Genomic DNA, 15,310 nt, shown 5'->3' on the forward strand with positions numbered 1-15,310 from the left:
ACACACACACACACACACACACACACACACACACACACACACACACATACACATATACACATACATATTTTTTAAAGAGGACCTAGCTGTATGCTTTCACTGTGGGCCTCTCCCATCCTCAGAGAGCTGTAAGAACAGACTCCACATGAACTCTGATTTCTCTCTCCAGAGACCCTACCATGCTGCCTGTTTCTGGGATGGGTCCTGAGTTCTCTTCAGAGCCCTAGAATGCTGTCAGCTCTCTAGATGTCTGTGGTGTTACTAAATCTTAAAACAAACAAACAAACAAACAAACAAAATTCCTTACTCTCCATTCAACTGTTTCTGTGTCTCCTGAATCCCCTGTCAATCCTCAAATTGACAGATCCTAAACCTCAACAACTGGGTAATGTGAGAAGCAGAAGCAGAAACGGAAGTGGAAGCAGAAGCGGAAGCGAGCATCCTGCTCTAAAGACAGGCCTTCAGACTTGTTTTCTTACCTATTATTAATGGTATCAATCTAACTGATTCAAGTTTTGAAGCTTGTCTTTGTTTCTATGAGTATCCACCTTGATTCTCTCCGACTTTAATTTTTCTCAGTATCCACAAAGTGAAAACTGCTTCATAATTTCACTTTCCGGATGGACTAAAGGACTTTGAAAGTTGCCATGTCAACATTTCTCAAACACTAGCATCAACTTTTTACTGTATTATGGAAGAATTTGTACATGACTCAGGTTCTGGATATAACAGCAGTTGCGTGTTTGACTTCAACTCCTCTGGTTGTTTGAATTAAGCCATTCCACTCACAACCCTGCTTTGCAAGTGCATGAAAAAATCTAGAAGAACCATGTCCAGGTAGCTGAGCCGCCTCATCACCACAACTTTAACAAGGACAATGGTTGTCCTCAATTTCAATTTATTTTAAGGATTCAAGATCGGCCACCATTTTTTTTTTTCTGTAGACTCATCCTAAATGATGTTACATCCATATCTATGAGAGGTGGGGTGGTGGTGCTTTGTTTTCATGTTTCTTTGTTCATTTATTATTTATTGTCATCATGCCCTTGGTTCTGTGAAATCACTCTCTCTGTATAGAAGTTAATATAGTGTATGAAAAGAAAGTGTTACTGGATTTTATAATTACTCATCTGTTTAGATCTTCTGACTATCCCATAATGCTGTATCTGTTCCCTAGCTCTGCAGCTTTGATGATTCTTATTATAAATGGTTTTTATCTTCACCATCCACATTTGGAAGAAAAATGTTTTTCCTCTAAACAAATAATACTTTAATTGCCAGCAAACAAAATGGAAGATATCATCACCTTGCTGATCTGTGAGTCAATAGCCAGTAGGCATCTGAGCCAGAACACACAGCTCAGTTGGATTCTGCCCGAGGAAAAGGGTGAGATTTAGGGAAGATTTTAGCATTTAAAATCCAAGAGAGGAAGTTCAGCTGATGTTAATAACAAGCTAGTATATCAGACCAAATTCTATCCTGAGGATTACTAATATAAACTAGGTGACATTTGAGTGAATGACCCCCCCCATACACACACTCAAAAACACATGCACACACATTCACACGTGCATGCACACATGCAGAGACACACACGCATGCACATACCCACACAACCTCATACATATTCTCTCTCTCTCTCTCTTTCTCTCTCTCTGTTTCCCTTCCTCCCTCCCTCCCCCCTCTCTCCCTCTCTCTCTTACATATACACACACACACATACACACCTGAAGACACTCGAGAGTTGCCTTTAAAGTAATGGATGTTAGTGGAGCTAACATCTAGGAAGAGAGAAAAGCCATGATACTTGGTCCTGGCATTTGGTTCTATTCTTCAAAGAAGACTGTGGCAACTCTAAAAGTTGCAAAAAGACCAGGAGGAGCAAATATTTCCACAATTACATGAGATCAGGAGAGAAAAAACCAACAATGACATATATATCCACTGAGAAGTGTCCTGGTAAATTATTCCAGATTTTCTTTGGAGGTGGAGGGGATTCCTGATGTCTCCACACAAAGTCACACCAGAAGGCTCCTAATAACCAACACTGAAATGCTTTCTTTGAAATGAACACAATTCCTCATTAAAGTCAGGAGTTCTGCTCGTAGCTAGTTATCTGCTTAAAATAGAAATCCTATGTCATACCTCTGGTACAGCATTTAAAATTCAAATGAATCGTAACCCGACATAAAAGAAGAATAAGAAAAACCATATATAAAACAGATGCAAAAGAGAATCAGTACAAATATGTAATATCTACCTTGAAACATTGCTACCTATGGAAGCATTAAATGGCAGGACAGAATTTGGCAGGAAGCAAAAAGCCTTCAGTAAAGTGTCAGATGAAAGTTCTAGAAATACAGCTGCAAAACTAAGACCAGCTGTTACTTGGAGAGATAAGGGCACTTTCAACACAGTCAGAGAAATAACTTAACAGAACAGATGAGAATAAGAGACCAAGCATGAAGTACAGAGCGAAACCAGCATTTAAAATACTGAAAGTAATTTAAACAGATGGATGGATGTAAGTGCAACTGTCGTCCCAGAAGGGAAGAGAAAGACGATGGGACAGAAACAATGTGTGGCTTAGTAAAGACAGATACATTTCCAAAGTTAATAAAATCTATCAAGCCATGAGCTTATGAAAGTGCTAACAAATGCCACACAGAAATATAATTAGAAGAAGTCCACAGATAACAACTAATAAAAATAGATAAAGTAATCTCAAAAATCAGGCAGAACAATACATATTAATATTACCATGGAAAGGATAGGACTGATGACTAGCCTATAAAACGAAGCACCTAGGGGTAGAGACTTGGATGAGTGACCAAGACCGCTTGCATTTCTGCAGAGGATACAAGTTTGGTTCCCAGCACCCACGTGGCAGCTCATGCCCTTTTCTGGCTTCTTTGGACAACAGACATAAATGTAATACATATACTATAAAGCAGGTAAGTGCAGACATAGACACACACAGAGACACAAACACACGAGATAAATCTTTAAAATAATAATAATAAAAAAGAAGCGATAAAGGCCAGACTGCGGTTGTCCCTCATCATTTAAAAAAATTGAGAGAAATCATAATCAATATAGAGTTCAATACATAATAAAATATTCTTCATAAAAGGAGGCAAAGCATCAAAATAAACAGAATTTGAGAGCGTCTCTCATCTCAACTCTTCATGCAGATTGTTCTTAGTAGTAGGCAGTGGTGTGAGTAAAACTGCATGGATAAATGTGGGGCAAAGACAGTGGTTATTACTTGTCCATCACAAAATATCCCAAAACCTTACGGAATTTGAAAGTCACAATCTAATCAGCATCAATTGTCCATGGGCCGGAAAGGAAATAGCACTCTAAGGTTTACTCACGTAAACCTACGTGTATCAAAAGTAAGCTTAAATTAGACTTAAAATAAATTCAGACTCTTACTCTCTTGCTCTCTAGCCTCTACCTTTCCCCTGTCCCTTGTCCCTCGCCCCTCCCCTTCTCCCTCTCTCCATGTGGCTGGCCTCCACTTCTGTCTCTCCTCTCTCTCCCTCTTTCTCCATCATCTTCTCCCATTTCTCCCATTTGCCCTCTGCCCTGAATAAACCCCTCCTCCTTGGAAAATAAATAAATAAATAAATTCAGAGTGTGCACTATAATCAATAGAACAACTTTACTTATTTGCCTGTGTATATGTGTGTATGTATGTGTGTGTGTGTGTGTATGTATGTATGTATGCGTGTGTGTGTGTGTATGCATGTATGTGTGTGTATATGTGTGTATATCTCTGTGTGTGTGTGTGTGTGTGTGTGTATCATGTGCATTCAGGAGCCCCTAGAGGCCAGAAGAGGGCAACATCTTTCCTGGAACTGAGTAACAGATGTTCCGTGCTATCGTGTGGATGCTGTGGCCCAAACCGAAGTCCTAAGTAACAAGAGGAAGCTCTCTTAAGACCTCATCTAACTCTCTCCAGTCACCAGAGAAACATTTTAAAACAAACAGGGTATTCTTTAGTTTGTAAGCTAATAAATATGTAAGGGAAATAATAAGCAAACAAGGCTTTCTTAGCCCTCCTGAAAAGCAAAGCTTTTTGAATTCATAGTTTTGGAGAGATGTGATCCTGAGGCAGGAGTTAAAGTTGTAAGTGGGAAGCAAAGAATATGAATAGAGAGCTGTGTGTGATACTTATCCGCCATGACGGGCTGCCAAGAATCACCATCTGGGATGTTTGATAAAGTAGATGGTAGAGAAGAATATCTAAGAACTGGATGGGGTACAGGAACCTATCTGTTACCCATTGGTCAAATGTGGCCCCATAGGCACTAACTGTCTGCCACACTTGGGCCTTTAATGGTGTTGCAGTATAAAGCATTGAGTGACTCCTGTTTAGGTAATGAGACAATGTCCAGTCGGACTCAAGCCTCTGTCTCTGCTAGCACTTGCCAAAAAGGGGCCCAACTCTGCACGAAACTGTCACCCAAAATCATGGTTAGAGGAATAAGTAGGACTGCTCGTGTTTTCCAGCTGGTGTGTAAGAGGCCTAGCAAGATCTGTTACATCAGTCCTGTGGATGATGTAGCCCTGTTCTTCAGACCAAAGATTCTTTGAGTCTCCCCCTTTTTTTTTTCCACAATAAGTCCCAAGTTTACATAAGTGATGCAGTATATCTTAGTCCTGTAAGCAACTGAGAATACTGGCTGCTAGAAAGCAGAACACTGAGTATCTGGTCACAATCTCCGACTTCAAAGAGCCAAATGTTTGCAGTCACATCTTCAAGAAGTCATTAATATCTCTTTGAGAAAAGACAACACAGCAGAATGTAGCTTTGTAAATGAAGTATGAACTTTATGTACAGTATCACAGTGGATCTTAACCTGTGAGTTGTGACTCTTTTGGAGGTCAACTGGCCCTTTCACACAGGTCACATAACATTTATCCTACATATCAGATGTTTACATTATGGTTAACAGTAGCAAAATTGCAGCTATGATGTAAGCAATACAAATAATTGTATGGTTGGAGGTCACCACAACGTGAGGAACTGTATTAAAGGGTTGCAGAATTCGAAAGGTTAAAAGCCACTGTAATATCTGGATCATCAGAGATACTGTGAGAACTCTCTTAAAGGGAAAAAGGTACCAAGAAAGGCAAAGTCACTGAGGAGAGTCTGGAGACAATGAAAGACTGATCTAGATGTGAAACAGTTTGAAGAAACAGACAAAAGATAAATAAGGAGGATGCTCAAAGCTGTAGCAAAAGGATTACAGAACCCCCACCAGAATATATTCCAGATTCAATGTTCTATGCAAATACAAGAAAAACACTTAAAAGTTGTTCTATGCAAAATAATTAGCATGAAAAATAAATGCTTGACTCCAGGCAGAAATAAGTAATAAAAGTGGTATAAACTCACCCTTAATCTGTCATTTTCAATTTCAATAATCATCATTAACCTGTAATATAGAAATATGAGATTTAGTATACATAGAAACCCTGGGATATAAGTCCTTTGGTATTTAACAATAATTTATATTGAATAAATTTGTAAAACGGCAAACCTAAGTGTTAGTCTAAAAGAATTCAGAGGGGATTGAGAGATGGTTCAGATGTTAAAAGCACTTGTGCAGTCATGAGGACATGAGTTCAAGTCTCAGCACCCATGTAACAAACTACGCATACTACAGATGCAGCTAACTCTAGCTCTGAGGATACACCACTGGCTTCTGATTTATCACGTGTACCTATATACACATGTGTACATGCACTCACTCACAAACAGACAGACAGACACACACACACACACAAATATAAAATTTTGTTATAAAAAGACCTAAACAGGTTACATTGATGTTAACTGGTGGGGAAATACCTTCTGCTAGCCAGATACTAGGTAAAATCCTCCCGTTGTGTAGTTGTTTCCTCTGAATGAAAACACTCATTCCTGAAGAAGGAGAAAGACTTGTAAGACCAGAAAGTGAACAAAATCTATTAAGGCAGGACCATCTTGAAAATTACAAAGTACATAAGACCGTTCTCCAAGATTGTTTATGCAGGAACTCTTGGTGAAAATAGGACCCACTCTGATAAGCCACCCTGTTTGCAGTCTGTGCAGGGGGCACCAGGAATGCAGTTTCTGTGAGTCCTCACCCATGCTGGGGTGAGATCTTTGTGGACCCAGGTGCCTTGAAGTCACCAATGTTCTTGTAATTCATACACCCTCCATACTACTGTTAATAATGCCAAACAACTCACTGGTTCACATAGCTAGCCCTGGGTAGGACCGATTATTTGATGATATAACTGGAACGGACAGATGCTTCTTTAGGTCTCCCTTAGAAGATACTCAAAAAGCGGAGCTCATCCAAGGCCACGAATAAGAAACAAAGTTAGGTCATTTGAGGAGCTGACAGCATTTAGGTTACAGAACATAAGAGTAGAGACCATGTATGCATAGCCTTGAGTCAAGAACACATGGAACAAAGCTCTTTAAATATCGGCAAGGCAGCCATCTTCCATGCTGTCATTGATCATGTAAGGTAAATCCTTCTGACTGGATTTCTAAGACTCTGTGTATCTTCTTGCCATCCAGGCTACATCAGAGTGTAGTACCTTTTCTAAAGATCTTGTTTATATTTATGTGCGTGTGTGCATAGCTGCATGTATGTGCATGTGCATGTTGGTGTACAGAGAGGCCAGAAGAGGGCATCAGATAGCCTGAGGCTAGAGTTATAGGCAGTTATGACCCACCTGATGTGGGTGCTGGATATGGAACTCTGAAAAAGCCGCAAGCATTCTTAATAATCAAGCCAGCCTGAGAAGGGCCTTTCTTATATATTCTATCCCCTGTTCAGTTTAGTCCCTTCTACTTAGAGGTTGGATTTCCTCAGCAAGCAGATCGATGCAGTAACGATCTTCTGGTTTTCTCATAGCGCAAGGCTGCCTAACAGAAGGACACACACGTGTGACCAGAGATAATGCCCGGGGAATGGCAAGCCTGTTTCCTTTTATAGACTAATATCAAACCCCATGATAACCAGAGGACAGTTGCCAGAGTAAAAACGTGTACCTTTTAAAATACATCAAAAATATCCCTAATTGGTGGTGGTACTCCTACCCTTTTAAATATTTCCATTCTTCAAAAGTTTCATACATCTATAGTATGTATGTTGATCACATCGGTTCAATACCACCTCCCTCCAGTTCCCTCTAGTGTCTTCACCCCATTTCCTTTCCAATTTCATATCCTTTTTTTAATTGTTATTAATAAGCCTCCAAGGTCAACTAGCGCTGTCTAACTGCTCACGGGTGTGTGGCTATCCTCTGGATCATGAACAACCTACCAGCAATCCCGTCCCTGTGGGAGGGAGTGTCTGTCTCCATCAGTAACCATCAAACAATAGTACCCCTGAATGAAGAAGGGAATTTGGGGGCTCCTCCCCCCATCCACACTGGAATTCTCAGGGAACTTCACAGACGAGGGATCAGGGACAGACAGAATATAAGAGCTGGCACCTGGGGAGAAGAGCTGTGGAATGCTGACTTTTGGACAGGACATGGCTGTTGCACTCAGCAATTCACAGTGGCTCTAGGCTACCAATATAAGAAATCTCCTTAGGCCCCTGTAATCCACCTTCTCCATTGATTCTGGAACTTGACACACAGTGCCCTGTGCACTAAGCCATGTGTTTCTTAGACAGGAAGTAGGCAATCCACAGCAGAGCAAAGGGCCTTTCTGAAATAGATGAGATCCAGTCCTTTAAGCAGAGCTCCAGGGCTCCCTTAGACACCTGCACTGCTTGCCTGCATCCTATATTCTCCATTGGATTTTTCCTATACCATTCCAGTTGTAGCCTGTGATTCATGCAGCATGCTAATTTAATTTAACTGGATGAGGATTCCTCCGCTGGAATTTCTCAATGGATGGCTTGCTTTAATTAGTCAGAGAGCTGAATATATGACAAGGGGCCAGTCCAACTATCCTAACAGTCAAAGGACAACTCATTCAACTGTAAGACTGTCATTTCTACTGCTCAGAGTAGAGGTCTTTGGGCAATTGTAAATACATTTGACCTTCAAATGACATAGTTCAGAAATGACTTACCCTACTTTGTTCCAGAAACGAAAGAAAACAGAAATATAATTAACCAACTAGACAGACTTGCTTGTGTGACTTTTTAAATCCTGATACACATTTGATTCTTTAATAAATTTTATATGAGTCATATACTTTTAAAGGTACATACCTTTACCCTAATTGTAGAAAATTAGTATTTTCATCAGTAAGGAGTGTGTTCTGTGACTAAGAAAATACTTAATTGGGGTAGAGAAAGCAGTGGAGTGTGTTGGGTACCTAAGCCTGGAGCCAGCTTGCCTCCTCTGGAAATTAAGCTGTTTACCAACTGTGTGACCTCAGGAAGGCACGGTGAATTCTGTCTCAGTTTGCTTCTTTTTAAAATGCATGTAATATTAATAGCATATCTTTTTCTAAAGCGGCATATAATCATGCAGGTGAAATGTTTAGAATGAAAAAACCAATGCTGATTATTTTCCCTAAAAGATTCTCAGACAGATATTTATATAATCATGTTCATGGCAGCTTTGCTTAGAATAGTCAAAAGGCAGAAACAAACATATCTGTCATATCTATCTATCTATCTATCTATCTATCTATCTATCTATTATCTACCGTCTATCTATTCATCTATCATCTACCTCTTCCACAGTGTACATGACTTGAAGATAGTATGCCAAATGAAATACGCTAGTTTTATATCATATGAGTCTACTTTACAAGGTTTTTTTTACAATAGTCAAAATAGTAGCAATGGATGGAAAGCTGAGTGATGGTTGCCAAGGAAGCAGAGACTAGACAGTTACTGATCAATATGCACAGTGTTTTTAAGCTGGAATGGTAAGTTCTCCAGACACATAGTGCTGAAGGTGGAACAATCATTAAGATAGCTAATGCCACTGACCTGGAGCTGGAAATGGCTAAAGTGGTAAAAGAGTACAGTATATACACTTTTTACATTTATTTACTTAGTGTGTGTGTGTGTTGTGTGCCTGTGTATGTGAGCATGTGTAGAGGTCACATGACAATTTCAAGGAGTCAGTTCTGCTTTCCACCAGAAAGTCCCAAGGATCAAACCCATGTCTTCCAGTATGTTTGCCCTTTCTGGATGTGCCATGTCACTGGATAGATGTGTAGTTTTAACAGTAAAATGTTTTCAATAAACTGGGAACAGTGGTTCTCAAGTTTTGCATTTAGACCAAGAGCCTTAGCATCCCATGGGATTTAGGAAAAACAGGAATCCTCAGACCTATAGGCTGGAAGGGTAACACAGGGTAGAGCAGCCAATCAGGTCCTGCAGATGAGTCTGCAAGCTAAAGTTAGAAGGCATGGGAGAAGCCAATGGTTGAAGAAGCTGATGGACAGTAGCTTCAGTTGCATCTCTGACACTTCTTCTCTATCCCATCCTTTAAGCTTCTAGAAAACATTGGTTCTTTGACTTAGTTCATCATTTCCCTTCCAACACCACTTCAAAATTTTTCCTGGTTCAAGTGGTTAGAAAGGGAAGATAATTGGGGGTGGGGGGGAGATACTCTTCACTAAGCTATCTGCTGGAAAAGTATAATCTCATGCCTTATCTTTCATGTGTTTGAGTAACAGATAGACAGGAGGTCGTTTCCATAGTAACACAAATCCTGCCATTTATACCTTGCGATATAGCAAGAAGGGAATCATTGGAAAAGGCTGTGGAAATGGAACTGTTTTATAGGAGAAATGTTCGTAATTCCTAAAAATTGGCAGGTTCCCCTCGTGATAAACACAGAGGTTATGGGTTATTTAAATGCTGCTGTAAGTGTCTGCGGGCCATTGTGATCCTCATTAAACTCCCAGTAACCATAAAGACCTCTTTATTCTTCAAATGAACACGCTGTGAAGGAAGTCATTGCAGAATACCCAGACTGTGGCAAACATTAACTTCCTGAATTACTAGCAGCTCCTTCTACCCAAGTCTAATAAAGCCCGGGAATTCTCAACTGGAGGCACTTCTCTCTCTGCAGACAAGTTGGCTATCTGGAAATCTATCAGTCAAGTCACTTTCCCTCCATATTCCTTCCTCCCAATTCATCAGACTCTAAAATTTGGATAAACTCTCTACTTAATCATTGGTAACTCATGACCACGTCTTTGGGAATCCTGAAAAGTTTGCTTTCTGTTGCTGTGATAAACACCATGACTACAAGCAACTTGGGGTGGAAACCATTTTTTTTTTTTGGCTTATAAGTTACAGTATATCATCAAAGGAAACCAAGGCAGGAACTCCAGGCAGGAGCTAAAGCAAAGATGAAGGAAAAATACTCCTTACTGGCTTTATCCCCCATCTATATCCAGACATGTTTCTTATGTCTGCTCAGGGATAGTGACTTAGGGTTTCTATTGCTATGATGATGAAACACCATAACCAAAACACGAGCTGGGGAAGAAAGAATTAATTCAGCTTACATTTCCAGATCACAGTTGATCACTGAAGGAAGTCAGGACAAAAACTCAAGCAGGGCTGGAACTTGAGGCCATGGAGGGGTGCTGCTTCCTGACTTGCTTCATGTAGCTTGCTCAGCTTGCTTTCTTACAGGACTCAGCTAGGGATGGCACCACCCACCATGGGCTGGATCCTCCCCCATTGATCACTAATTGAGAAAATGCCCTACAGCTGGAAGCAAAATGATTCCAACTGGAATCTCTGTTGGAAGATCATTTGTTACACCTGGGAAGAAGGAACCTTAATTAAAGAATTGCCTCCCTCAAGATTGGACTGTGGACATATCTATGGGGCTGTTTCCTTGACCGTTAATTGATGAAGGAAGGCCCAGCACAATTTGGGTAATGCCATCTTTACTGCCTGTTTTGGCATTGTCAACTTGACCCAAGTGAGAGCCATCGGAGAGAAAGGAGCCTTCATTGAGTAAATGCATCCATGAGATCCAGCTGTAGGACATCTATTGTTCACAGCTTCTGAGCTAAAGATGGGAATTCATGAGCCTGTCCCCTTCCAAGCTGAAATGTTGACTGACTTGATCATGTGCAGGTCTTGAACAGGCTTATGTGAGCTCATGAGTATAGTGGTTCTATCATGTTGGGAATACATGATAGCATTCCTGTCCTCCCTGACCTCTTATGTTGGTCCCCTAAACCTTGAGGGAAAGGGTATGATGTAGATGTCCCTTGTGTGGCTATACAGTCCCCAGATACCTGTTCTCTGCATTTCTGACCAGCTGTAAATTTCTGCACTAGCTGCTATGCACTACCCAGAGAAAGTCTCTGCTGATATTTGAAAGTTTCACTAACCTATAGATAGAGAGATATGAATTTTCATGGCAGTTTGATACTGCATACGTTCAGCAAAATAACAGCAGTATGTTCATCCCTGGGCCCCAGCCATGGTTTCCTACCTAGATTTATAGCACCATGAATATTTCCTCCTATGAAATGGACCAATCAGGAAGAAGTTGGTATTCTATAATGTTTGTTTCACAATTATACCTATGGAAATATTTTTTCATTCTGGTCACGACTATAAATCATACAAGATTCATATCTAGGTAAGACTGCTGGTGAGCCCCTTCCCAAGACTCCTGCATAGTACCTTCCAGTACTATCCAAGTTTGACAATAGGAGCTTCCTGGTCATCACCAACTTGAGTTTTCCATATCCTGCAATCAAAGTGAGTGGTGCTATTGGGAATAAGGTCTTTCCAACAAGTCCTGGCAACCAAGAGCAATAGCAATACCTCATGTTGATTGGAGTTCTCTAGGATCAACAACCTGGGGGAAAGCATCCCATACTTGGCACTGGGCTTTTAAGCTTACAACTTAGGACTTCTTGGAGGAGAATTTCCCCCTCCCCAAGTATAGTAACTCCAATAAACTCTTTGATATGAATACAAATATATATGAAACTTATAAAATAATAGGTTTCCATTTGCCTTTTCAATATTTTTAGTGTTATTTATCCCTTCCCCATCCTCTTCTTCCTTCCCATTATATTCCTCTACCCAATTAAAGTTCCATTCATTATTTCCCTTCCCTGATTCATGTCACCAATGGTATACTTTCCTTTCTTCAGATATTTTTCTTCTCCCTCCCCACAGCGACCCCTTTCTAGTTTCCTGATCAGTTTTAATCCTACTAAAGCAAGAACAATGCAGTTGTCCCAAAGGTTGAGACAACTCTTGCCAATAGCAACCCATGTCAAGGACGTGGGGAACCCACAGCCCCATTACAAAACAAACCAATCTGAGTCCACAGTTTTCTAACACAAAGCTCAATTAAGCCTGAGTTCACTGGGAGAATGTGCCTGCAAAATTTAAGGCCCATTTCATGGCTGCCTCTCTCCAGTCTCTGCCTTTTGTTTTTTTCCTTATTCCCAAGTAGGCTGTTGTGTGAAGACTGGAAAATCTTAATGATGTGTGTGAAGTCATTCACAGTCCCTATAGCTCCCTCTTTTAAGTCAGTGTTCTGGAGAAGTCTTAGGCTCCCTATACAGAGTTTTTCTTACAGAGGCTAATCATGGCAGCTGTGGACGGGCATTGTGGTGGCCTGGTGCCCACTGATGTTTCCAGCTACATGTGTGCAATGGAAAGTTTCCATGCTGTGATCTTCTTGTTCTACTGAGGGCTTTGGATTCAAGCCTTTACTCAGAGACCATCTTCACTCTGTGGCTTCTGTGTAATACTGGGCTGTTATGGAGGCAGTACTCTCATCAAAGGATTCTGGGAAATTGTCTACTTCTTGCTTTATTGTTAGTCAAGTCTCAAGGATGTGGATTATGCTGGAGCCTATCTTAAGATCCAGACTGGAATACTGCTTCTCTCTTGTCATTCAAAGATAGTTCTTTGCTTTTTCTACCTAGATAACAGAGACTTTCTATATACTCATCTTTCATAAGATATTCTATTCCATGTCCTTATTCCCAGTGACCCCATTCCTAAAAACAAGTCATCTTTGCTCTGAAAATATAGAAGCAATGTTTGGGATTTAATGAAGAAGGCCCATAGTTCTGTCTCCTCCCAGTGCCCTCCAAAACCCTAGCTTCAAGTCAAGAGTAGAATATCACTACTGGCTTATCTCCTGTACAGACAGGAGAAAGCCCCAGGAGACAGTTGCAGTCCCTTCATGCTCATGCTACAGATTCTTTTGCAGGACAATACAACACTGATGGGTATTTGGTACCTGCAAGCCTAGCCTCTAAGTGTGTCATATATTGGCTCAGTTGATTTTCCCAGGAATCCTGGGATACCTGCAGTGGTAACAGTCCCCATTGGCAGAAGCTGAATAGTTTGGCCATCAGTACACATCAATCAAGTAGAAAACTAGTTTTTCTGAGGAACAGGGCAAATGATATCAGCCATCCAATAGCCAAAGGACCCCACATTTCTCTTTCCTGCATATATGTATATATAATTTATTAAAAGCTAAAGGATTGAGACCTTAATTTGATTATTATTCTCCTCATTTGGCATTCATTTTTTTTGAAGAAATAAAAAAGCCTCTTCTTTTTGTTAAAATATCTTGGCTACTAAGCCATGGAAAAACTGTTCATTTTCAACCAAGAAATGGAAAGGGTGGGTCACTAGGAGAAGATGGAAAAGCAGGTCCATTCATCTCGCCAAAGATAGTTCTGTTAAACCTTACTTTTTATCAGGATTCAGCCTGACTAACCTCTTCCAGTGGGCAGCCTTCTCATTCTTGAAGCACGTAGCTTGTGTATCAACTTCAGAGCAAGAGGGCAGCACTTGCCTGATGAGCTTTTGACTCTGTGGGACCATGACAGCAGGAACTTGAGAAGTGGACTCTAATCTCTTCCCACTTGATTTGCTCCATTTGTACAAGCCCCTGAGGACCTCTCAGAGAAATGGGTGCCACAGATAAGAAATGTCCACCTTCTCTCCCACTTGTGTGCTGTGTTGGGTGGCCCATGTTTTAATAGTTTGTTTTATTTTTTGAAAGAAACATGTTGCCTGTCAGAGTTTTCCTGTCCAGCTCTGACCTACCATCATTTCCTTAAAATGTTAAAATTAGAGTAACCTCACATACACTAGTATGCTAAAAGGACAGATACCTTGTCTTGTTCCCTAATGTATTTGTAGCACACTGCACACTACTTAAGATAAAGAAAGGTTGTAATATTTTTTCTTGTTTTGTTTGTTTGTTTATTGAGACAGAGTTTCACTATGTAGCCCACAATGGCCTTGAACGTTCTACATAGCCCAGGCAGGCCAGGGATTTACAATTCTCTTGTCTCAGCCTCAGAGCTCCGAGATGGCAGGCACGTACCACTATATTCAGTAAAGTGATTTTTTAAATTATTAAGTAACTTATGAGACTACCTTATAAGCCTAGCAATTGATTTAATTGTCAATATATTAATTATGCTGAAAGACCAGATGGGGTCTTATGTGCTTACTTTTGAAAAAGGAAACTTTTTGAATGTATTGTCGATTTTGTTTCTAAATCATAAAATTATAGCTGTAGACCAGGGGGATTTAGTGATTTGATGAGCCGTGGAATTAATTGCTTTCTCTGCCCACTTTCAATTACTCTCCCCCTTGTTCAGTCTGTTACAGATGCATGTGGTAGCTTGGACACATTGTTTTACATTTTAAATAGCAGGTCAACTCACCTTTCAGTGTAAACAGGGAACTGTAATCATTCAATTTGGTAGGCTAAACATAGTCACCAAGGCAGGGGATGAAAAAAAAATATCTCCCATATACAAATGTGGAGCCAATGTGCAACCTAGAAAATATCCAAGCATTCCATGTTTTCTGATACAGTTCCCTAAAGACAAAGACAATGTCTTTGCCATTATTTTATGATCATTATCAGTACCAGTGACATTCTGACGAGCTTCTTTAGACCCTCTGGGAAATCTGTAGAAGTTCACTAAACTTCACTCACAGAGTACAGCTCTCTTAAAAACTAAAAATGCAACTATTTCATTCATTATTTTTTAGCACACCTACTTACCGTCGACAATAGAAGTTTATGAGCCTGGTGCTCCATTTTAATGTCAAGGAAAATATAGACTTGGGAGTGCATGCTTGAAACGCTGGACTTAAGAGGTAGGACAGGGCAGAAAGATGTCAAGTTGAAGCAGGCTTGGATTATATAAAATGACCCTGTTTTAAAACCAACAGAATAAACAAAGAGTGGGAATGTAGCACAGTGGTAGAATTACTTCCTAGTACATCCCAGGCTCGGGCTTGGTGCTTAGCACTACCAAAACTTTTTCAGAGAGAGAGAGACAGAG

The sequence above is a fragment of the Grammomys surdaster genome, unplaced genomic scaffold (assembly GCF_004785775.1).
Source record: "Grammomys surdaster isolate TR1022 unplaced genomic scaffold, NIH_TR_1.0 187, whole genome shotgun sequence".
NCBI classification, from domain to species: Eukaryota; Metazoa; Chordata; class Mammalia; order Rodentia; family Muridae; genus Grammomys; species Grammomys surdaster.